This window comes from Notolepis coatsorum, assembly GCF_963971535.1.
Source record: "Notolepis coatsorum genome assembly, chromosome: 6".
NCBI lineage: Eukaryota > Metazoa > Chordata > Actinopteri > Aulopiformes > Paralepididae > Notolepis > Notolepis coatsorum.
Window position 1 is genome coordinate 5,050,501 of NC_140170.1, and position 25,214 is coordinate 5,075,714.

Here is a 25,214-nt window from a genome sequence, read left to right on the forward strand (position 1 = left end):
TCTCCCCCTCCCTCTCTCACCTCCCTCTAACCCTCCCCCCTCCCTCCCTATATCTCTCTCTCTCCCTCCCTCTCTCTCTCCCTCCCTCTCTTTATCTCTCCCTCCACCCCTCTCTCTCTCTCCCTCTCCCCCTCCCTCTCTCCCTCCCTCTACCCTCCCCCCTCCCTCCCTGTGCTGCTAAGCGTATTACTGCCCTCTCTGGTTCAGCCCTCTCTCATTACCATATTCTAATTACATTCGTTAAGGGGAGCGTTTGGGAGTTTAATGAATGCATTTGAAGGATGGGTCTCCGTATGTGATCGTCTCAGGTCCGTCTCCTCTCCAGCCGCCGGGCTGCACGCGAGAGTGCGTGTGTCGTAAATAAATACCACTCTTCTGCGACAAACTGATCCAGGAACCCACTCTGCTCTGATGCTGCTCGTCTCAGATTCGGACCTTCGTTTGTTACGTTGGCATTCGAATTCTAAATCAACATTCGAATTTTGTATTTACAATTTTTATATATATATTTTTTTATGTGTCTATTCATTCTGTTTAAAACCAATGGGGTTTTTCTTCACAGTTGCCGATAAAGATTAGGCTACACTAATATTATAGTATTAAAACTGATGAGTTATATTCATTAAAGAAAGTTGATTTAATAAAAAGAAAAAAAGACAAATTTAATCAGATGAATCACTTTATTCAAATTGGGGATTTAGTTTGAGGATATTTAAAAACCCTGACGAAGTTCGAAACCCAAAAACAGGCTTTGGGGAAACAGCCCTAGTCTGAGAACGAGAGAGACAAACTGACCCTCTCACCCTCTCTGCTCTGATGCAGCTCGTCTGAGAACGAGAGAGACAAACTGATCCAGGACCCTCTCACCCTCTCTGCTCTGATGCTGCTCGTCTGAGAACGAGAGAGACAAACTGATCCTGGACCCTCTCACCCTCTCTGCTCTGATGCTGCTCGTCTGAGAACGAGAGAGACAAACTGATCCAGGACCCTCTCACCCTCTCTGCTCTGATGCTGCTCGTCTGAGAACGAGAGAGACAAACTGATCCTGGACCCTCTCACCCTCTCTGCTCTGATGCTGCTCGTCTGAGAACGAGAGAGACAAACTGATCCTGGACCCTCTCTGCTCTGATGCTGCTCGTCTGAGAACGAGAGAGACAAACTGATCCTGGACCCTCTCACCCTCTCTGCTCTGATGCTGCTCGTCTGAGAACGAGAGAGACAAACTGATCCTGGACCCTCTCACCCTCTCTGCTCTGATGCTGCTCGTCTGAGAACGAGAGAGACAAACTGATCCAGGACCCTCTCACCCTCTCTGCTCTGATGCTGCTCGTCTGAGAACGAGAGAGACAAACTGATCCTGGACCCTCTCACCCTCTCTGCTCTGATGCTGCTCGTCTGAGAACGAGAGAGACAAACTGATCCTGGACCCTCTCTGCTCTGATGCTGCTCGTCTGAGAACGAGAGAGACAAACTGATCCTGGACCCTCTCTGCTCTGATGCTGCTCGTCTGAGAACGAGAGAGACAAACTGATCCTGGACCCTCTCTGCTCTGATGCTGCTCGTCTCCCGCAAATACATGTTATTTGCTGTTGTTTTGGGGGGAAACTTTGAGACACTGGTCGACTCTCCATGCATATTTAACCCTTTCACTACCACACTACAGACGGTTAACCTTTTCACTGCCACACGACAAAGGGTTAACCCTTTCACTACCACACTACAGACGGTTAACCTTTTCACTGCCACACTACAGACGGTTACCCTTTCACTACCACACTACAGAAGGTTAACCAGTCTGCGGTGTGGTAGTGAAAGGGTTAACCTTCGGTAGTGTGGCAGTGAAAAGGTTAACCTTCAGTATTGTCGCAGTGAAAGGGTTAACCCTTTGTCGTGTGGCAGTGAAACGGTTAACCTTCAGTATTGTCACAGTGAAGGTAGTGTGGTAGTGAACGGGTTAACCCTTTGTCGTATGGCAGTGAAAAGGTTAACCGTCAGTATTGTCGCAGTGAAGGTAGTGTGGTAGTGAACGGGTTAACTGGCTCCAAACCCAGAGGAGCGGCGGCAGGATTGAAGCCCTATCACTTTACAGACAGACAGACAGACAGACAGACAGACAGACAGACAGACAGACAGACAGACAGACAGACAGACAGACAGACAGACAGACAGACAGACAGACAGACAGACAGACAGACAGACAGACAGACAGACAGACAGACAGACAGACAGACAGACAGACAGACAGACAGACAGACAGACAGACAGACAGACAGACAGACAGACAGACAGACAGACTATCTGCACAGCCTGGTTCCACCTGACAAGACAAATACAGGTGGAATGAAACAGCCACTTGTAAAAACAAAAGGTAAAAATCAAGATCAACAGCTTTGATGGAAGAATTTGACTTTCATTGCGATGGATATAGTTTGATCTGTTTTCCCAGCCAAGCTTAGTCCGTGGGCAGTACACTAGGGAGAATTGACAAAATATCATATTGCAGTAGTGCCTGTATTTATATTCAGTCATAATAATAATAATAATGGATTCAATTTGTACCGCGCTCTACATTCGTGAGAATCTCAGAGTGCTACAGGAGATAAAGACAAAAGTTAAATGAATAAAACAATTTAAAATGAATAAAAACAATTAAAAAGACTAACAACCAGTGAAATGGAAGAACCTAAGAGTAAAATAAAATAAAAATAATAGTAAAATGAATAGAAGTTAAAAGTAAAAGAAAATTCAGGCAAAAGCCTTGTTAAAAATAAATGTTTTTAGGCCCCTTTTAAAAACCTCTACGGATTGTGGTGCTCTCAGGTGGATGGGGAGAGCATTCCAGAGTCTGGGTGCGGCGGAGCAGTGCTGTCAATAGATAATTTTTTTTTTAACTAATTCATCTCACAATTTTCTGTAACCAGTTAACCAGTCTGTAGTGTGGTAGTGAAAGGGTTAACCTTCGGTAGTGTGGCAGTGAAAAGGTTAACCTTCAGTATTGTCGCAGTGAAAGGGTTAACCCTTTGTCGTGTGGCAGTGAAGCGGTTAACCTTCAGTATTGTCACAGTGAAGGTAGTGTGGTAGTGAACGGGTTAACCCTTTGTCGTATGGCAGGCAGACAGACAGACAGACAGACAGACAGACAGACAGACAGACAGACAGACAGACAGACAGACAGACAGACAGACAGACAGACAGACAGACAGACAGACAGACAGACAGACAGACAGACAGACAGACAGACAGACAGAGACTCTAGATTAATCTGCTGCACACACAGAATGGCGAGGATGCAAAGCATGTTAGACCATTGGACTCGTCGCAGAGTTTACATTACACATAGAAACTGTGCGACTCGCGAGAGAAGTCACACAGCTGTGTGCACCGCAGGGCTGAAGAGCTCGTTCGCTTCTGTGTTTATTATGAAATGACAATTGCGTGTTGACAAGCCCACTGCGCAAAGCCTCTGTGCTCCTAAATAACTTTTTCCAGTTCGCACATATCTATTATCTATAACTAATTCTATCTATTTTTAGGGGCAAATACGAGTGAAATAGTCGCGCTGTGGTTACATGACATCATTGCTATTTTAGAGCTGCTCTACCGGTTACAAGGTATAGTCAAAATCCATACCGTAGAGCAAATTGATACCGTTTATACCGTATACCGTTTATACCGTCCACCCCTAGTGCCAACCTGCTCATCGGGAGCAGTTAGGGGTCAAGTGCCTTGGACACTTTGTCGAAATGATGCCGGGAGGAGCCGGAATCTAACCAGGAACATTTCGATTACCAGACGACCGCTCTACCTCCTGAGCCACTGTCTAACCTAACCTTCTGATTACCAGACAACCTGCTCTACCTCCTGAGCCACTGTCTAACCTAACCTTCTGATTACCAGACGACCTGCTCTACCTCCTGAGCCACTGTCTAACCCTAACCTTCTGATTACCAGACGACCGCTCTAACTCCTGAGCCACTGTCTAACCCTAACCTTCTGATTACCAGACGACCTGCTCTACCTCCTGAGCCACTGTCTAACCCTAACCTTCTGATTACCAGACGACCTGCTCTACCTCCTGAGCCACTGTCTAACCCTAACCTTCTGATTACCAGACGACCAGCTCTACCTCCTGAGCCACTGTCTAACCCTAACCTTCTGATTACCAGACGACCGCTCTAACTCCTGAGCCACTGTCTAACCTAACCTTCTGATTACCAGACGACCTGCTCTACCTCCTGAGCCACTGTCTAACCTAACCTTCTGATTACCAGACGACCTGCTCTACCTCCTGAGCCACTGTCTAACCCTAACCTTCTGATTACCAGACGACCGCTCTAACTCCTGAGCCACTGTCTAACCCTAACCTTCTGATTACCAGACGACCTGCTCTACCTCCTGAGCCACTGTCTAACCCTAACCTTCTGATTACCAGACGACCTGCTCTACCTCCTGAGCCACTGTCTAACCCTAACCTTCTGATTACCAGACGACCGCTCTAACTCCTGAGCCACTGTCTAACCTAACCTTCTGATTACCAGACGACCTGCTCTACCTCCTGAGCCACTGTCTAACACTAACCTTCTGATTACCAGATGACCTGCTCTACCTCCTGAGACACTGTCTAACCCTAACCTTCTGATTACCAGACGACCTGCTCTACCTCCTGAGCCACTGTCTAACCCTAACCTTCTGATTACCAGACGACCTGCTCTACCTCCTGAGCCACTGTCTAACCCTAACCTTATGATTACCAGACGACCTGCTCTACCTCCTGAGCCACTGTCTAACCCTAACCTTCTGATTACCAGATGACCTGCTCTACCCGACACTGTCTAACCCTAACCTTCTGATTACCAGACAACCTCTCTACCTCCTGAGCCACTGTCTAACCCAGGGGTCTCAAACTCGCGGCCCGCGGGCCAATTGCGGCCCGAGGGATGATATTTTGCGGCCCCCTACTTGACATCAAAGTGTAGTGTTAATGCGGCCCGCGCCCTACTGTTTGCCGAGACGTTGCGCGAGAGTTGGACGTTTTATTTATTTTATCACTTGTAGGCTACCATAGCGCAGGCTCATGACAGCAACGTTATGTTAGTGACTTGGTTGAAACGTGATTCCGGAGTGATATCAAGTAAAGTGGAAGACAAATGCATCCTCGCTCTCTCCTCTGACTGCGTGCAGTGCTCTGCATAAGCGGCTGGCTGCACTGCCACACTGTCTGTGTCTGTGTCTGTGTACGGGTCTGGTCCAATCACATTCAGCATCCCGTCAGCGTTCCCCCCCCTCACCCACAGTCTGCGAATCAGATACAGAGTAGGGGAGTAGGGCGGGTCTTCACGGAATGCAAGTCGTCTCTCTCTTTCAGTCCGAGTCAGTTGGCAGCGCATCTACAGTAAACTCGCTCCCAGTTTTATCTCCGTGAGATAAATGTAGCTACTAGCCTAGTTTCTAGCCATTTTCAAAGATGGTCAGTAAAAGAAAAGTTGACTGCAATTCAAAGGTGAATGGACTGAAAAATATGCATTCATCCTGAGTCCCAGCACCAAACCAATGTGACTATATGCCAAGAAACGGTAGCTCTTGTGAAGGGTGGCAATTTGAAAAGAATGTATGACTGAGTGATGGAGACCATGTTTGAAGGCAAACAAAAGCAAATCCCCCTCAGATCGCACAGCAACCAGAACAACTGAAATACTGGCTGGTGATTTGATTAACAGCTTTGTATTAGAATAATAAAAAAAAAATGCACAGTGCATTTCCATAGCTGTGGATGAGTCCACTGACACCACTGAGAAGCCTATGTTCTGAAGAACCATTCATGTTCTGAAGAACTGTTCATGTTCTGAAATGTTATTGCTAAGGATTGAGAAGATTGGATCAGTTGTACTTTTTTTTTAATGCTTGAAACCCTTTTTTGTGGAATATTTGATGCGGCCCAGCCTCACCCAGACTCTACCTCCAGCGGCCCCCAGGTAAATTGAGTTTGAGACCCCTGGTCTAACCCTAACCTTCTGATTACCAGATGACCGCTCTACCTCCTGAACCACTGTCTAACCCTAACCTTCTGATTACCAGACGACCTCTCTACCTCCTGAGACACTGTCTAACCCTAACCTTCTGATTACCAGACGACCTGCTCTACCTCCTGAGACACTGTCACCCTATCATTTGGGCCTCTATGAGATACAGGACTTGAATTGACTCGACTGATGATCCAAAGATTTTTCAATTGACCTATCTCAAGCTTCGCCCCTCTTTTCTTGATCCTCCAATCACGACTGTCGCTTCCCTCGGAGAGCAACCGCTTTGATTGGAGGTTTAAAAGAAAAGAGGGCGGGTCAAAAAAGAAACGTAGGAAATAGAGAACTTGAGTTCTAATTGTAAGCAAGTTTTCAATACTTTCTGATGCCCGGGAATCGATATCAACACCAACAATAAGCCCCGGAAATGACTTTCATCCTGTTCTCCGTGAGTTCCTTAGGGGCCTCGTTGCGTCAAGAGATATTGTGAAAAGCGAGACCTGCACAGTGCACACGCAACGCTGCTTTTCAATCTAATGTAATAGAAGAGAGAGTTCCAACCAGGCTCCAAAATTGTGATGACTGCCGGTCTCTGGGTATGTTTCTATTTTAATAGATGACAGAATGAGTAAAAAAAAAAGAAAAAAAAAAAAAACTTGCTGTTTCTTCAAAAAGATAATATATTTTAAACCGCAAGCAGAAAATGATGGTTTTTTTAGCCGGCAGCCTGGGAAGAGTGACACGTAACAATATACAATAGGAGGGAGAAAAACAGACGCTTGGACGTGATTTAAAAGCTTCTCCCCGTAGAATCGATTGCTATATACCCTGCAAATATTAAAATTCCGTTATTCCGCTCCGCAGGTAAATATGTTATTTTCAGAAAAGGTTTTCACTCATTCTATCACCGGCTCAAGGGGCGCGGCTGTGAGATCACACAGAGTGGGAGTCAGCGGAATTTACCGTGTGGTCTGGAAGTCCTCGTTTTTATTAGATCAATGTTAAAATGGATTGGTTTCAGTTTGACTCGATATTACGGACTGTAACTGTCCATATTGGGAGTCTGAGGATATCAGATAGGACACAAACACATGCACACATACTGTACACACACACGCATACACACACACATTCACACACACACACACACACGCATACACACACACATACACACATACACATACACATACACACATACACATACACACACAGACACAGAGACACAGAGACACACAGACACAGCCACAGACACACACACACACACACACACACACACACACACACACACGCACACACACACACACACACACACACACACACACACACACACACACAGACAGACACACTGTGCTGGACAGAAGGAATAGCTCTCTAATGAACAGGGTTGAGTCTAAACTCATCCTAACTAATCATTAAGTTAGCAAGTTTCTGAAGGGATCAACAGGAAGCTGTCTCTACAGACTGGTGGGGAAAACACAAGCTGCTGCTGAAATACTGAATAAAATCACCTTTTCTCTCCCAAGACTCCTTTCAAATCCTCAGAGCCTTCTTCTGTGGTTTTCTGGGAAAGCTCAACGAACACTCAGTGCTGCCACCACTGGTCACCAATCAAACACATTACTATCACTGTTAACAGTATGATTTTCCTCGCTGTGTGAAAGAACAACAGTTGCCTCTGAGGGGAGTGGCTACTAGCTAAGTTCTGTCTCGGGTGTCGGAGAGGAGAGGCACGGAAATGAGAGGAGAGGAGACGCACCAAAATATATTCCCAGACAACGGGCCCAATACTTTGTGAGCGGTGTGAAAATACCCAGAGATCTTTGGAACCGTTTGTGTTCAATTGTATCTGAATCGGGAGATGATCTTCTCTCCGTCACACAAAAGCTGGCTGGCAGTCGCATTGAATAATCTACTCCAACACACGCTCCGCAAGTCTGTAAACTTGTGCATAACGGAGTATAGAGAGAAGGCTCTATAGCAGAGGTCCCCATAACCATCGGGTCGCAGACCAGTACCTGGCCGTGGATAATTTGGTACTGGGCCGCAAAGAAAAAATAAAGTTGTTTAAAAGGAAATGTATTTTATTTTCATTAGTCTTCCGGGTATTTTACTTTGAAAAATGGCCACTTCCGCCCACCCCTTACTATTTTTCGTAAAACAAGTCTCCTGCCATAATGCTCCCCTTCGCGTAATTCACTCACAGCTCGGGCTGTGGTTGTGGCAAGAGACATGATCCTAATTTTTATGCACCTGAGTCTCCCAAACACATAGAGACCGTGTACATACGCTGAGCTATGGTAACGTCCGTGCACCTACCCCCTACCAGTGACTGCCTCTCACCTGGAAAAAGGTGTTAGGTGGGGGAGGGGTTAGTTGGCAAAGGCCAGTGGGTATTTGTAGTTCTGCATGCATCTTAAAACCTGTTCCACGCGCGAGGGTCGGTACCGACCCTTAAATGACATTATGATCATATATCCATATTTTTCAGAGTGATGCAAAAAATTTGCGATTTTAAAATCAAACGTTTTCAAGTATTAACATCACTAACATGTCACAAAAGCATGTAGAATGTATATTATCATCAATACGTTAGTTTAGCAATAGGTTAAAAGTGCCATTAGATCGTTTTAAGTTTTCGATTTACTGAAGTCTACCGGGAGGACGGCGACCATTTTGAAAATTCTAACCATGGAAATTGTAGTTTTTTTGCTGCCATTTTGTGGAGGGCCTCTATAGCTGCCGATCAGTGGTGGCATTTTTTCGAACTTCACTTCCTGGCAGGTTCAGTGGGGGTTCAAAGTTCAGCGTTCTGAATGAATAATATCAATAACTGTTATTATTCGGGATAATAAGCCACAAAAGGTAAAGTTTTTGACAAATATTGAAATGCAGTTAGTTTCTCCTCCCTATTGTTAGCAGGTAGCAACAATTAGATCTGAAATTAGTTTCAAAATGGTTGCACTGTGGTGAAAATAAAAAAGTACAGTACATTACAGTAGATATCATTATCTGTTCTTATGCACGCCTGGTGATACTAAATCCAAATTGAACTCGGGCATTTGAAAGATAATATATGTATATATATATATAAATGTGCGAATTGGCTATAATAAGGTAATGTATAAGCATCTATTCTATATTCTATAATAATATTTCAAATTGCATTGGTCCGGATGGGAGAATTCATTACTGTATCTACAGAACCTTCGGTTTTATCATCTTCCCTTTATTAATTTCCTTAGATTTTTTGTACACATGATCTCAAGAGGGTACTGAACGAGGTCAGTGGCAGTTTTTTTAAGTTTGGTCATTATTATCATGGTGTTATTCACTGTCAAAGATGCAAAGAAAAATCATAATTCATATTCTCCTTTGTTTCATCACAATTTAAGCAAGCCTAGTAATAGACACAATATTTCTGACACTGTGAATACATTCCCTGAGGTCCATATGTAACGGGGAAGCCCGTGAGTATATCCACAGTCACAGAAACAGGGGTGTTGACAAGTGACTGTGGCAATACGGGCTGGTAAGTTAAACTCACTTCCTCATAACAGGGTTAACAGACGCATAGGTACGGTACATAGCAGTGGATTCACTTCTTAGTGCAGCGGCCTATGTCGTCGCCCGCAGCGCGGGAGCTCCCCTGTTTGACTCCCCCTCGGGACATTAACATTTAACATCAACACAACGCAGACCAATATAATCCGTCACACATAGATGTACCTAGATACCAAGAATATGCAAATAGCCCTTGTAGAAGTGGAGCAATATTCCATTTACCTAGGTATACATTTTATGCGGATTTTCACATCGGGTGGAACAGGTTAAGAGAACAGCCAACAGCCCTTTTGAAGCTCTGTAGCTCAAAGCGGGCTATTGTGTTTTCATCTTTGTTAATAAGACATAGATTGAAAAGTATCCGCCCGATTTGACAAGTGATGGCTTATTTTGAAGGTAAGAACCTGTACTTTCATATAATGTAAAAAAAATTAAGCTCGCTTAAGTAAGTAAGTAAGTAAGTAAGTAAGTAAGTAAGTAAGTAAGTAAGTAAGTAAGTAAGTATTTATAAAGCACCTTTCATACATGTCATGTAGCTCAAAGTGCTGTACACAATTATAGGCATATATAACGATAAAAGCAATAAAGTCACAGTGATCAGTTAAGATCAATGTTTAAAAAAAAATAATAATAATAATAATAGTAACGTAAAAATGAAAATAACGTAAAAACAGTCATTTGCTTACCAGTTTGGGAGAACAGGTCCGCACAAACATTTCCGCTCAGTGGCAACCGGAAGTGCACTAAACCAATGCACTTGTATGGTAGGTAGCAATGTTTAGCTCTTATAACGCTAGTGTAGTTACGTTTTTATCAGTGGTCATAGTTGGGTCCATAGTGCTTTACCAAGTCCCATGGATCCATCAGTGGCCGTGTATTGTGGTAGAAAGAAAGAAAAAGAAAAACGTATAAAGAAAACAGTCTAAAGTTTGAAAGTTTGGGAGGTCCGCAAAAACACGACCGTTCAGCTCAGAAGCTGAGGCGTGTCAAAAACTTTTGAAAAACTGGAGGCGTGTCTCCTATGTACCCGTTCCTTCATCTAAAAAGTTTGAAAGTTTGGGAGGTCCGCAAAAACACGACCGTTCAGCTCAGAAGCTGAGGCGTGTCAAAAACTTTTTAAAAACTGGAGGCGTGTCTCCTATGTACCCATTCCTTCATCTAAAAAGTTGGGTCCACAAGGCTTATCCTAGCCTCATGGATCCATCAGGTTTTTCCAAGCCATAACTATTTGTAAGCTAGACTGTATAGGTACGTTTTTAATTTTCCTTTAAAAATGTGTATAGAGCTGGCGTTTCTGATGTGTGTTGGTAGTGTGTTCCATAGTTTTGGGGCATAGTTGGCAAATGCCATACTTCCTATCCTTTTTTGGTTTCTGGGCGTGTCTAGTAAACCTGTAGTGGATGACCGTAGCGTTCTTGAGGGCAGATAACTAACTAGGGAATTTGCTATGTATTTTGGGCCTTGCTCATTAAGAGCTTTATATGTTAGGAAAAGGACCTTAAAATCAATTCTATGAGTTATTGGAAGCCAGTGCAGAGTGGCCAGGACTGGAGTGATATGTTCTCTTCTCCTTGTATGAGTTAGTAATCGAGCTGCAGAGTTTTGGATAAGCTGAAGCTTCCCAATGGTTGCTTTGGGAAGACCAGTGAACAGTGCATTACAATAGTCAAGCCGACTTGATACAAAAGCATGAATAAGTTTCTCTGCATCCTTTTTATTTACGAAAGGTCTTACTTTCGCTATGTTTCTTAGGTGGAAGAATGACGTTTTCATGGCCTTATGTATATGAGACTTAAAGGTCAGGTCTGAGTCCAAGATGACACCTAGGCTTGTAACCTCAGTCTTTACATAGGATGACAGACTCCCCAGGTTTTTACAAAGCACTTCCCTTTTCGCTTTTGGGCCGATCAATAGGATTTCGGTCTTGCTTTCGTTTAATTTTAGGAAGTTATTGTTCATCCACTTGTTTATTGCTAACAGACAATTTGTAATGGACTGTATGGCTGTAGTGTTATTTGGTTCTGCAGAGATATATAGTTGTGTATCATCAGCATAACTATGGAAACATACATTGTGGTCTCGAATGATGTCCCCGAGGGGCAGCATATATAGTGAGAAGAGTAATGGACCAAGGCAGCTTCCTTGTGCGACTCCAAAATTGCTGTCATGTTCCTCGGATACATTGTCTCCAAGCTTAACATAGAACCTTCTCCCCTTAATGTATGTTATGAGCCAATTTAGTACATGATCGGAAAAGCCAACCAGTCTTTCAAGACGACTGATCAAGATATTATGGTCAATCGTATCGAACGCTGCACTAAGGTCCAATAGGACAAGAATTGAGACTTTGCCAGCATCGGAGTTTAGCCTGAGGTCGCTAACTATTTTGGTAAGGGCAGTTTCAGTGCTGTGATTTGTTCTGAAACCTGATTGTAGTTCCTCCATGATGTTATTATCTTTGAGAAAGGAGTTTATTTGTACTGAGACTATCTTTTCTAATATCTTGCTGATAAATGGAAGCTTCGATATTGGCCTATAGCTTTTTAGTTCGTTTACATCTAAGTTTGTTTTCTTTAGTAGTGGTTTTACTACAGCCGTTTTAAATGCATCTGGAAAAGTGCCTGTTTGAAGAGACATATTTATGATTTCAAGGACATGATTTGAGACACTATCAAACACCCGCTTGAGAAATGCTGTTGGTATAGGATCGAGGCAGGAGGTGGCGGAATTACACTCAGAGACAATCTTACAGAGGTCAGGTAATGTAATACATGTGAATTCCCCCATAGTTATCTCAGGTGGGGTTTCACTCACAGCCAGATCTATATCAGCGGTAATGCTTGCTCTAATCAATGATATTTTTTCATTAAAGAAAACTGCGAACTCTTCACATTTTGTGGCTGATTGCTGCGGTATATGGGGGGGTGGTATGTTAATCAGCCGGTCAATGGTGGAAAAAAGTACCCTGGAGTTACCCAAATTTTCTGAGATCATTTTGGAAAAATATTCCTTTCTCGCAAGTTGTATTGCCTTATTGTATGCGCCCATGGCGTCTTTGTATAAATTAAAGTGAGCTGTGAGTTTGAGTTTCCTCCATTTTCGCTCGGCTATCCTACATTTTCTCTTGTTATCTTTAACATTGGTTTTATTTAGCCATGGAGAGATTCTATCAGTTTTTACCTTTTTAACCTTTAGAGGGGCAACAGTATCTAACACAGTTGACAAGGTGATGTGGAAGTTTTGCACTTGCTGATTTAAGGAGGATTCACTGCATTGGTCATATGATTTCATCATACTAGAGAATTTTGCTTCAGCTCTAGCGTCCAGAAGCCTTCTGTGAACTAGGAATTCGCTTCTGGTCTTATGTAATATTAGGCTTGTACCATAGAACACACAATAATGGTCAGAAATTGGAATTTGTTTTACTGATATATTCTCAATGTTTAGCCCTGTTGTTATTAGTAGGTCCAGAGTGTTGCCATGTTGGTGGGTGGCCTCGTGAACATGTTGCATCAGTCCAAAACTGTCCAGTAGGTTCAGAAACTCACAACCCCTGGGGTCATCCTTTTTGTTGATATGAATATTTAGATCTCCATTAAGAATGATTCTATCATACCTGGTAATGCAGATCGATATGAGTTCTGAAAATTCCTGTATGAAGAGTGGCGAGTACCTTGGTGGTCGATACAATGTCACACATATTACTGGCATTTCTGTTTTCAATACAATAGCAAGGTATTCAAATGATAAAAATTTTCCCAGGTCAATATCATTGCACACAAATTGAGTGGAGATAATTGCTGCTATTCCGCCTCCCCTCCCACTCTGTCTGTTTGATTGATAGAATTTAAAATTGGAAGGGCAGGTCTCAATCAGTGTTGCTACACCAGTGATATTGTCTAACCATGTCTCTACTAAAAACATACAATGTACACCATGTTTTACTATGAGTTCATTTATCAGAAATGATTTTTGTTTCAGCGCTCTAACGTTGAACAGTGCTAGTTTTAGCTGTACGGGTTCTGTAGTGGGGTGTGAGATAGTCTGTGGTTGAACACTGATATTGATAAGGTTAGATTTACATATGGGACGTGATAATGAGTAATTGATTAGTCTTTTAGTGATCAGAATCGGGATGACACTCAACATGTTTTTTTGTAGTTTAGGCTGCTTCTGTATATAGTCTACAGAGCTAGATATGGTTGGTTGTCAGGCCAGTGATGCTATACTTTGTATGACGTTATGTATTAGCACATTTACCCCTGATATGTTTGGATGGATGCCATCGGGTCTGTAATGGTATTTCCTGGACCAGAGCAGATCAAAGTTATTTATATAGCAAAGTCCTATAGTAGTACAGTGGGTCTGTAGCCATTTGTGCAACCAGAACAGACGGCTAAATCGCTCAGATCCACGACCTATGGATGGAATGGGGCCAGACACAATGCATATTTTACCCAGGCTTTCAATAGTGAGTATTAGTGATTCAAAGTCAGATTGGAGTTTAACGGATTGTCTAGCCATTACGTCATTTGCTCCGATATGAATGATAACGGTGTGGGCGGACGGATATCTCTCGATGATTTCGGGAGTACACTCAAGTAAGTCAGTAACTTTTAAACCGGAAAAACAATACGTAATGCCGTGTGGTATTTGCAAAAACCTGGTGATGGAATCTCCGATGAGTAGGATCTCTGGCTGTTCCTGGATGCATTCCCCGTCGTAGATGGCCAGGTTTCTATGGTGAAAAGCCGCAGGAGTAGCGTCTGCATTGCTGGCGGAGTTAGACGGTTGGTCGGGCAGCAGCGGCGTGTGGAGGGGCTCGTTCACAGCGGCATTTCCATCGATGACACTCGCCGTTTGAATGATCATACTGGTATGGGCTGCAGAGCACCGCAGACGAGGACGTTTAAACTTTGGGGAGTCGGACCCATCGCGTGAGTCTGGGGAGCTTGGCGATGCGAGAGCAAACAGGGCAGAGCGCTTTCTGCTCTGGGTTGTTAACAATACCCTATTATCTGTGCCTGGTCACATAGGCACATTTTTACGACTCGATGCGCTGAGATTTCTATAAACTCATATTTGACTAATAACACTTAAAATCATTGGTAAACAAACGTAGTGCTGAAAATATACACTTTGACTGCTGTTTTGACAGGATTAGGGTCTTTACTCTTGGCTACATTTGAAAAAGAAAATGCAACATTAATTCATACATTCTGTAGAGATGGATTTATGGCGTGATATCAATCTTGTATCGGTACCGGACCACTCAGGCTTAAGAGGTTAACCTGTCAGGTCAAGGTGCTGATTATATTAGGTTATAAGTGTCTTGCTCAAGGACACATCGACACGCTGCCCAGGGGAGAGGAGCGGGAATCGAACCGGGAACCTCCGGATTGCCAGACGACTGCTCTACCTCCCGAGCCACTGTCGCCCCCCTGATGTAATGAATAAACCTCTTGAGCTCTGAGCTCTGGCTCCTGTGGCTCCAGGAGCTCTGCTGGTCCAGCCTCTGCAGACGCACTGTGGGCTTAACCCTTTCACTGCCACACGACAGAAGGTTAGCCCTTTACTAACCTTCTGTATTGTCACAGTGAAAGGGTTAACCGGCTGTCGTGTGGCAGTGAAAGGGTTAAAGAGGAGCCTGAGGTTGCGCCGCTTCCTCACAGGGTAAAAACAGAGGATGATGGATGATGTTTTACAATTAAGCTGGTTTTAGACTAATTACACACAGACACAAACACTCACACATGGGGGGGGGGGGGATGCACACGCACGCACACACACACACGCACACACACACACACACACACACACACACACACACACACACACCAGACACTCATACAAACCACCTCTTTTAATCCCCGGAGAATCAGTAAAATGTGATTAGAGTGACTTTTACAAACATGCACTCTACATGAGAGTAGACGCTCCATTCATCAGAGAGCGAGAGAGAGAGAGGGAGAGAGAGAGGGAGAGAGAGAGAGAGAGAGATGGAGAGAGGGAGGGAGAGAGAGAGAGAGAGAGAGAGAGAGAGAGAGAGAGAGAGAGAGAGAGAGAGAGAGAGAGAGAGAGAGAGAGAGAGAGAGATGTACTGCTAGACAGAATTACAGTTTGACTGGTGAGCACACTGGACACATAGACTCCAGCAGGCACGTGCATACATAGGGGTGAAGGGGTGCCCGGGCACCTGCCTTTTTCATTTCTCATTAGAAAGTGCCCTTTTTATGCCACCCTCTTTTTTTTTTTTTTTTTTTTTTTTTTACTGTTGCACATATATATATACTGCCCTGCCCTTCCAAATGAAAGATGTCACGATAGAATCTAAATATTAGGTAAAGAAAGAGAGAGAAATGCCACCCCTCTCGTAAATAATAGGTCCTTCCAGCCTGGAAGGACCTATTACGCATAGGCATAGCACGTGGGTGGGTGATGATCAATGAGACATGTAAACCGCGCAGGGCCAGCAGTGCACTGAACAGGAAATTGATATCCAGCTGTTGTTGAGCTCACAGTGCCCTCACACTCGAGTCGAGACCTCTTTTTTTACAGTTACTATTTCAACTAAAACAAAGCAAGAGTACACATCAGGTAAGGTATTTGCCCAACAAAATAAAATGTCGGGTTTGCAGTGCACTGTATATTTTCGTGAAACACGTCGCCAGCCCCTCCCTGTCTGCTGCTGCTAGTGCATGAAAATCACGCAGCATTCTCTCTCTCTCTCTCTCTCTCTCTCTCTCTCTCTCTCTCTCTCTCTCTCTCTCTCTCTCTCTCTCTCTCTCTCTCTCTCTCTCTCTCTCTCTCCCTCTCTCTCTCTCCCTCTCTCCCTCCCTCCCTCCCTCCCTCCCTCCCTCCCTCCCGCAGCTGTTGGTCTGGAGCGCATATTGTGTTATTAAAGGGACACTATGTAGTTTTGGTGACATCTATCGGTGAAACTGAATGTACCATGATAGACTTGTATTAACCCCAAAAATTGCGCTCGCGCGCTGCGCGCGGTCGCATTACATTTAATAATTAATGCCCTTTTATGATTTCGGGCACCTGCCTTTCTAAAGTCCTGTGCACGTCCCTGGACTCCAGGGTTGACTAATGTAGACCCCTGACTGATTATACTATCTACACACACACACACATACACACACACATACACACACGCACACACACACACACACACACGCACACGCACACGCACACACATACAGGCACACACACACACACACAGGCACACACACAGGCACACACACAGGCACACACACAAACAGGCACACACACACTCACAGGCACACACACACACAGGCACACACACACACACACAGGCACACACACACACGCGCGCGCATACACACACACACACACACACACACACACAAGGCACACACACACACAGGCACACACACACACACACACACATAAGGACATTTATTTGACTATTTATTATGCTGCTTATTTTCTGTGTCTCTAGAATGTCCTGTTTTAATTCCCTCAATAGACGAGTCTGGACTGTCTGTATCCAGCTATAGTCATGTGCTCCATATGTCTGTCTGTCTGTCTGTCTGTCTGTCTGTCTGTCTGTCTGTCTGTCTGTCTGTCTGTCTGTCTGTCTGTCTGTCTGTCTGTCTGTCTGTCTGTCTGTCTGTCTGTCTGTCTGTCTGTCTGTCTGTCTGTCTATTGCTAGGTTTTAGTGAGTTTTTCCTTACCTTCGCGTGGGGTATGTCTGGGAGTGTTGCATTCATTTATATATTTAGCATTTATTTAAATTTTGTTGGACCTTATGGTGTTCTTGTTTTGTTTCTTGACTTATTGTGATGTTTCTTCTTGACTTGTTTAAAGAAGACGTGTCCGGCCCATGGGGACATTAACGTGTGTTGTCGGGCCTTACAAAATAAATTTGATTTGATTTGATTTGATTCCAACAGCCATCAGACTTTACAATGCATCACTGTGCCTCACTGCATCAATGAGCACAGGGTGACAGTACTATCTTCCTGGACTTTTACTTTTACGTTTAGACCGACATAGTACAATTTTACACTTATATTGTATATTCTGTATATTTTTACTGTATATTTTATATTAGAATGTAACGTAGGAAATGTATATCCCGGACCATATTTTATTCTTAGGCTTATTCTTATTATTTTGTTGACTCTTTGTTTTTGTCTACCAAAAGGTTTACCGTTTACTGTGAGAGGTTCGTAGTGCCAAATTTCCCTCGGGATGAATAAAAGTAATTTATATTCTATTTCTATTCTATTCTATTATCAAAGTCACCGTGAGATGGTACAGTATGGCGTCTCGCTGCCGCGATCGGCCGCCTTTCCAGATGAAACAGCCGGGTGGGAAGGACTTGATTTGAATGTTGACCAAAGATCAGGGCCAGTGACAGCGATGGCTGCCTTCAGGTCTGTATGATCAGAGGGCGGATTACTTTAAAATTTACGACAATCACATTTTATTGGATGGAGATATTGTTTATGTCCCCCGAGGGCGGATCGGCTGGCAGGAAGGTTGTCACTTTCCTGGAGTGGAGCGTTTGAATCAGAACCGGAATTAGAACCTCTTTGCCAAGTACATTTTCATTCTCCTACGCAGAGAGTTGGACGACGTTCTACTGTCAAACATCTCTGCCCAAAGAGGACTCTGTCTAACCAGCGCTTCCTATCCTCGTATTATTAGCCCTTAACCCTTTCACTACCACACGGCAGAAGGTTAACCTTTCACTACCACACTACAGACGGTTAACTGTCTGTAGTGTGGTAGTGAAAGGTAAATGGCTGCTTTTTTTATATAGCGCTTTTATCCAAAGCGCTTTACAATTTTTTACTCAAATCTTTTTACCCATTCACTCACACATTCACACACCGACAGCAGAGGCAACCATGCAAGGTGCCAACCTGCTCATCGGGAGCAAAGGGTTAACCTTCTGGAGTGTGGTTGTGAAAGGGTTAACCCTTTGTCGTGTGACAGTGAAAGGGTTAACCTTCTGTATTGTCGCAGTGAAAGGGTTAACCCTTTGGTAGTGTGGTATATTATTGTTCCACCCTTATTTTTAGGATTATATGCAGGTACATTCAGACAGATATGGATATATTCACTGTGTACATGTGAACAACAATGAACATACCATATAATAATAATAATAATAATAATACATTTATTTTATATAGTGCCTTACATTAGGCATCTCAAAGCGCTTTACATACATGGCATTATAGCATACGGACAAACACAGTACATGGACAAACACAGTACATGGACTTTCACAATGACGACATGGTGGGGATAATACAGAGAGAGGGAGACAGCCTAGAGACAAGACAGAGAGAACATTTTTAAATAAATAATAATATTAAAATATAGGTGTGTAGAGATGTGAAAATGTAAGTGATGCTGGGGTTGGGGGGTCAGGAGTGAGGGTATGCAAGTTTGAACAGATGGGTTTTGAGGTGGGACTTAAATGTTTCTACGGATGGGGCTTCTTTGATGTGTAGTGGGAGTTGATTCCAGAGTCGGGGAACAGCGGAGGAGAATGATTTGTTTTCTGTGGATTTAAGGCGGTAGTGTGGTGCGCTCAGAAGGGCTAAGTTGGATGAGCGGAGTGAGCGGGAGGGAGTGTAGTGTTGAAGAAGGTTGTAGATGTAATCAGGTGCTAGGGAGTGGAGGGCTTTGTAAGTGAGGAGACGGATCTTAAAGTCAATCCTATACTTGACAGGGAGCCAGTGAAGTGAGGAGAGGACAGGTGTGATGTGGGAGAATTTGGGGCAGCGGGTGATGATGCAGGCTGAGGTGTTCTGAACTAGTTGAAATTTATCGAGGGATTTTGATGTTGAGCCAATGAGTAATGCATTACAGTAATCTAGACGGGAGAAAATGAGGGCATGAACCAGCTTTTCAGTGTCGGAGGGGGACAGGAGTGGTCTAATGCGTGAAATGTTCCTGAGGTGAAAGTAGCATGTCTTGGTGATGTTATATTGATGTGTGGTTCGAATGTTAGTTTGGGGTCAAATAGAACACCCACGTTTTTCACTGTGGGGGAGGGGAGGATAGAGTGGTTGTTGATGGATATGGAGCAGTCAGGGTTTTTTAGGGAGAAGGTGAGGTGTGCCCATTACAAGGATTTCAGTTTTAGTACTGTTGAGTTGGAGAAGGTTGTGATTCATCCAGATTTTTTATTTCAGAGAGGCAGGAGGAGAGCGAAGTAGTAGCAGCAGTGGTGTCGGGAGGGGAGTGAATGTATAACTGCGTGTCATCGGCGTAGCAGTGGTATTGAAGACCATGTGTTCTGAAAATGTGGCAGAGGGGTAACATATAAAGGGAGAAGAGTATGGGACCAAGGACTGAGCCTTGGGGGACACCATATGTAACGGGGAAAGAAGTTGAGGTATGACTGTCCATGGTAGTGAATTGCTGTCTGTCTGATATAGGAGTGAAATAGGTGGAGAGCTGAGCCTGTGATGCCAACTGTGTGTTCTAAACGGGAGAGTAGGATGTTGTGATCAATGGTGTCAAAAGCAGCACTGAGGTCGAGGAGGATGAGTATGGAGAGAAAACCGGAATCTGAATTTAGCAGGATATCGTTGGTGACTTTAACAAGAGCAGATTCTGTGCTGTGGTGTTTTTCGGAAGCCTGATTGAAAGGGTTCAAAAGGGGAGTTGTTTGTCTGGTTTCGTAACGCAGAAGAGACATAGAACTATAGTCTGTTTACTTTTCTGATAACTGCATCACTGCATAATAAATGTTCAGACAAGCTTAATATTTGGTCATTAGTGATACTCCACACGCAATTTAATGTTGTAGGTCGCAGATGGTAAAACATTTTTGCTCTCTTGGGCAGCGGTGTTTAGCAGGCTGTGATGTACAGGCTTAGAGACAGAGGTGTTTAGCAGGCTGTGACGTACAGGCTTAGAGACAGAGGTGTTTAGCAGGCTATGATGTACAGGCTTAGCGACAGAGGTGTTTAGCAGGCTGTGATGTACAGGCTTAGAGACAGAGGTGTTTAGCAGGCTATGATGTACAGGCTTAGCGACAGAGGTGTTTAGCAGGCTGTGATGTACAGGCTTAGAGACAGAGGTGTTTAGCAGGCTGTGATGTACAGGCTTAGAGACAGAGGTGTTTAGCAGGCTGTGATGTACAGGCTTAGAGACAGAGGTGTTTAGCAGGCTGTGACGTACAGGCTTAGAGACAGAGGTGTTTAGCAGGCTGTGATGTACAGGCTTAGAGACAGAGGTGTTTAGCAGGCTGTGATGTACAGGCTTAGAGACAGAGGTGTTTAGCAGGCTGTGATGTACAGGCTTAGAGACAGAGGTGTTTAGCAGGCTGTGATGTACAGGCGTAAAGACAGAGGTGTTTAGCAGGCTGTGATGTACAGGCTTAGAGACAGAGGTGTTTAGCAGGCTGTGACGTACAGGCTTAGAGACAGAGGTGTTTAGCAGGCTGTGATGTACAGGCTTAGAGACAGAGGTGTTTAGCAGGCTGTGATGTACAGGCTTAGAGACAGAGGTGTTTAGCAGGCTGTGATGTACAGGCATAGAGACAGAGGTGTTTAGCAGGCTGTGATGTACAAGCGTAGAGACAGAGGTGTTTAGCAGGTGTTTAGCAGGCTGTGACATACAAGCGTAGAGACAGAGGTGTTTAGCAGGTGTTTAGCAGGCTGTGATGTACAGGCGTAGAGACAGAGGTGTTTAGCAGGATGTGATGTACAGGCGTAGAGACAGAGGTGTTTAGCAGGTGTTTAGCAGGCTGTGATGTACAGGCGTAGAGACAGAGGTGTTTAGCAGGATGTGATGTACAGGTGTAAAGACAGAGGTGTTTAGCAGGCTGTGATGTACAGGCTTAGAGACAGAGGTGTTTAGCAGGCTGTGATGTACAGGCTTAGAGACAGAGGTGTTTATCAGGCTGTGATGTACAGGCTTAGAGACAGAGGTGTTTAGCAGGCTGTGATGTACAGGCTTAGAGACAGAGGTGTTTAGCATGCTGTGATGTACAGGCATAGAGACAGAGGTGTTTAGCAGGCTGTGATGTACAAGCGTAGAGACAGAGGTGTTTAGCAGGTGTTTAGCAGGCTGTGATGTACAGGCGTAGAGACAGAGGTGTTTAGCAGGATGTGATGTACAGGTGTAAAGACAGAGGTGTTTAGCAGGCTGTGATGTACAGGCATAGAGACAGAGGTGTTTAGCAGGTGTTTAGCAGGCTGTGATGTACAGGTGTAGAGACACAGCTGTTTAGCAGGCTGTGATGTACAGGCATAAAGACAGAGGTGTTTAGCAGGTGTTTAGCAGGCTGTGATGTACAGGTGTAGAGACACAGCTGTTTAGCAGGCTGTGATGTACAGGCATAAAGACAGAGGTGTTTAGCAGGTGTTTAGCAGGCTGTGATGTACAGGCGTAAAGACAGAGGTGTTTAGCAGGCTGTGACGTACAGGTGTGGAGATATCTCTGCATAGGATTGAGGTAAATTTTTAGATATATCAGGGATTTGTCATCTAAAAATGTAACCCAGCCTGTCTATTTAGGAGCAGTAAGCGTCCATAGTCTGGCAGCCAGGGACCAACTCCAGTTCTAATGTCAGTGCCTTGCTCAAGGGTAATTACAGGTGTGTGTACCTAGCATCCAATTTAGATATACAAAATACAAGGTTATACAATTCTTGTCAATGGCTTGGCATCTATTGGTAAACGCAATACATATAGGCACATTCAACTAGAAAAAAATGTGAGAAGAGAGAGGAGAGGAGAGAAGAGAGGAAAGAATAGGAGAGAGCAGGGAGGGGAGAAGAGAGGAGAGAAGAGAGGAGATATGAGAGATGAGAGAGGTGAGGTCATTTTTTCATTTTTTTATTCTATTATATGTTGTACCACTGTATTGCACATCGTTGCGGGCAAGACCACCCGCATTTCATTGTATACCTGTATGCCGTGACAATTAAAACTCTTGACTTGACTTGACTTGAGAGAGGATAGGAGAGAGGAGAGGAGAGAGGAGAGGAGAGAGGAGAGGAGAGATGGGAAAGGAGAGGAGAGAAGAGGAGAGGGGAGAGGAGAGAAGAGAGAGGAGAGAGGAGAGAGGAGAGGAGAGAGGAGAGAGAGAGAGGAGAGAGGAGATGAGAGATGATAGGAGAGAGGAGAGGAGAGGAAGGAGAGGAGAGGAGAGGAGAGGAGAGGAGAGGACAGAAGAGAGGAGAGAGAGGAGAGGAGAGAGAGAGAGAGAGGAGAGGAGAGGAGGAGAGGAGAGGAAAGGAGGAGAGAGGGGAAAGTAGGTATGTCATGTATGTCATGTATGTCATATATGTTATGTATGTCATGTATGTCATGTATGTCATATATGTTATGATGAATTGAAAATGGGGGACCCTGATGTAAACAAGACGAAAGTCTTTCTCTGGTCTGCATCCCCTTAACAATTGTATGTATTGAGCTGTACTGTACTGTACCCATTCTGCAATCTGTTAATAAACTTTTCAATCAATCAATCAATCAATCAAAGAGAGGAGAGGAGAGAGGAGAAGAGAGGAGAGATGAGAGAAGAGGGGAGAGGGGAGATGATAGGAGAGAGTAGAGAGGAGAGAAAACAGAGGAGAGAGGAGAGAGGAGAGGAGAAGAGAGGAGAGATGCGAGGAGAAAAGAGAGGAGAGAAGAGGAGAGAGGAGAGAGCAGAGAAGAGGAGAGAGGAGAGAAGAGAGAAGAGAGAAGAGAGAAGAGAGAAGAGAGAAGAGCGGAGAGGAGAGAGGAGAGAGGAGAGGAGAGAGAAGAGAGAAGAGAGAAGAGAGAAGAGAGAAGAGGGGAGCGGAGAGGAGAGAGGAGAGAGGAGAGGAGAGAGTACACACACACACACACACACAGTCCCAGACAATATTTCTGTGTCTGCAGTTAACTATGTTTTGTGTCAAATTACAGTGTGAGATAAATAGTGTGTCTGTGCATCAGAGAGGAGAGAAGAGAGGGGAGAGAGGACAGAGGAGAGGAGAGGAGAGGATAAGAGAGGAGAGGAGAGGAGAGGGGAGAGGAGAGGAGAGGAGAGGAGATGAGAGGAGATGAGAGGAGAAGAGAGGAGAGGGGAGATGAGAGGAGAGGAGAGGGGAGAGGAGAGGATAAGAGAGGAGATGAGAGGAGAAGAGAGGAGAGGGGAGATGAGAGGAGAGAAGAAGAGAAGAGAGGAGAGGATAAGAGAGGAGAGGAGAAGAGAGGAGAGGAGGAGAGGAGATGAGAGGAGTGGAGTGGAGAGGAGAAGAGAAGAGAAGAGAAGAGAGGAGAGGAGAGGAGAGGAGAGGAGAGGAGAGGAGAGCTGAGAGGCGAGGAGAGCTGAGAGGAGAGGAGAGCTGAGAGGAGAGGAGAAGAGAAGAGAGGAGATGATAAGAGAGGAGAGAGGAGAGGAGAGGAGAGGAGAGGAGAGGAGAGGAGAGGAGAGGAGAGGAGAGGAGAGGAGAAGAGATGAGAGAGGCGATGAGAGGAGAGGCGAGGAGAAGAGATGGGAGAGGCGATGAGAGGAGAGGAGAGGAGAGGAGAGGAGAGGAGAGGAGAGGAGAGGAGAGGAGAGCAGAGGAGAGGAGAGGAGAGGGAGATTACACAGCACAGTACAGTCCAACGAAAATAAGTTTTGCATTCAACCAGAGTGCAAATGTAACTGTAAAGTAGTAGTAGTAGTAGTAGTAGTAGTAGTAGTAGTAGTAGTAGTAGTAGTAGTAGTAGTAGTAGTAGTAGTAGTAGTAGTAGTAGTAGTAGTAGTAGTAGTAGTAGTAATTAGTGCTGTCAGGCTATTAACAAAATGTATCTAATTAATTACAGGATTTTTTAATTAATTAATCTAATTAATCGCAATTTTATCGCATAACCATTTTAGGCCTGATATTCTATATTCTATAATCATATTTCAAATTGCATGTGTCCGGATGGCAGAATTCAGTACTGTATCTACAAAACCTTCTGTTTAATCATCTTCCCTTTATTCATTTGCTTAGATTTTTCAGGTCTGGTCAATTTTAGCATGGTGTTATTCACAGTCAAAGATAAAAAAAATAAATAAAATGTTTTGAATTGAATTGATATTCTCATTTGGTTCATTACAATTTACTCAAGCCTAGTAACAGACACAGTATTTCTGACACTGGGAATACATTCCCTGAGATCCATAGATGTCCCTAGAATCAGATCCCAAGAACATGCAAATAGACCATTTAAAAAAAAAGTCTATAAATGTTTATTCTACGTTCTTATGGAATGAATGAGATAAAAAAAAATATATATATATATTAAATTAAAAAAAAAATATATATATATATGTTCTTTATTAATTTTGCTTACATTTTCATAAAGCGATAATTTGCTGTGTAATTAATTAATCTAATTAACGCGATAAACTGACAGCCCTAGTGCCCTAGTAGTAATAGTAGTAATATACTGGCCAGCAGCGTAACAGCGTAAAAGTTACATTTTCCAGACAAAAGCATGTCTCTGTGACTATTAGGTTAAAAGTGAGTCTAGATGTCTCATCTTAGTCTCTGTGACTATTAGGTTAACGGTGAGTCTAGATGTCTCATCTTAGTCTCTGTGACTAGTATTAGGTTAACGCTGAGTCTGGATCTTACATTTTACATTTACATTTTGTCATTTAGCTGACGCTTTTATCCAAAGC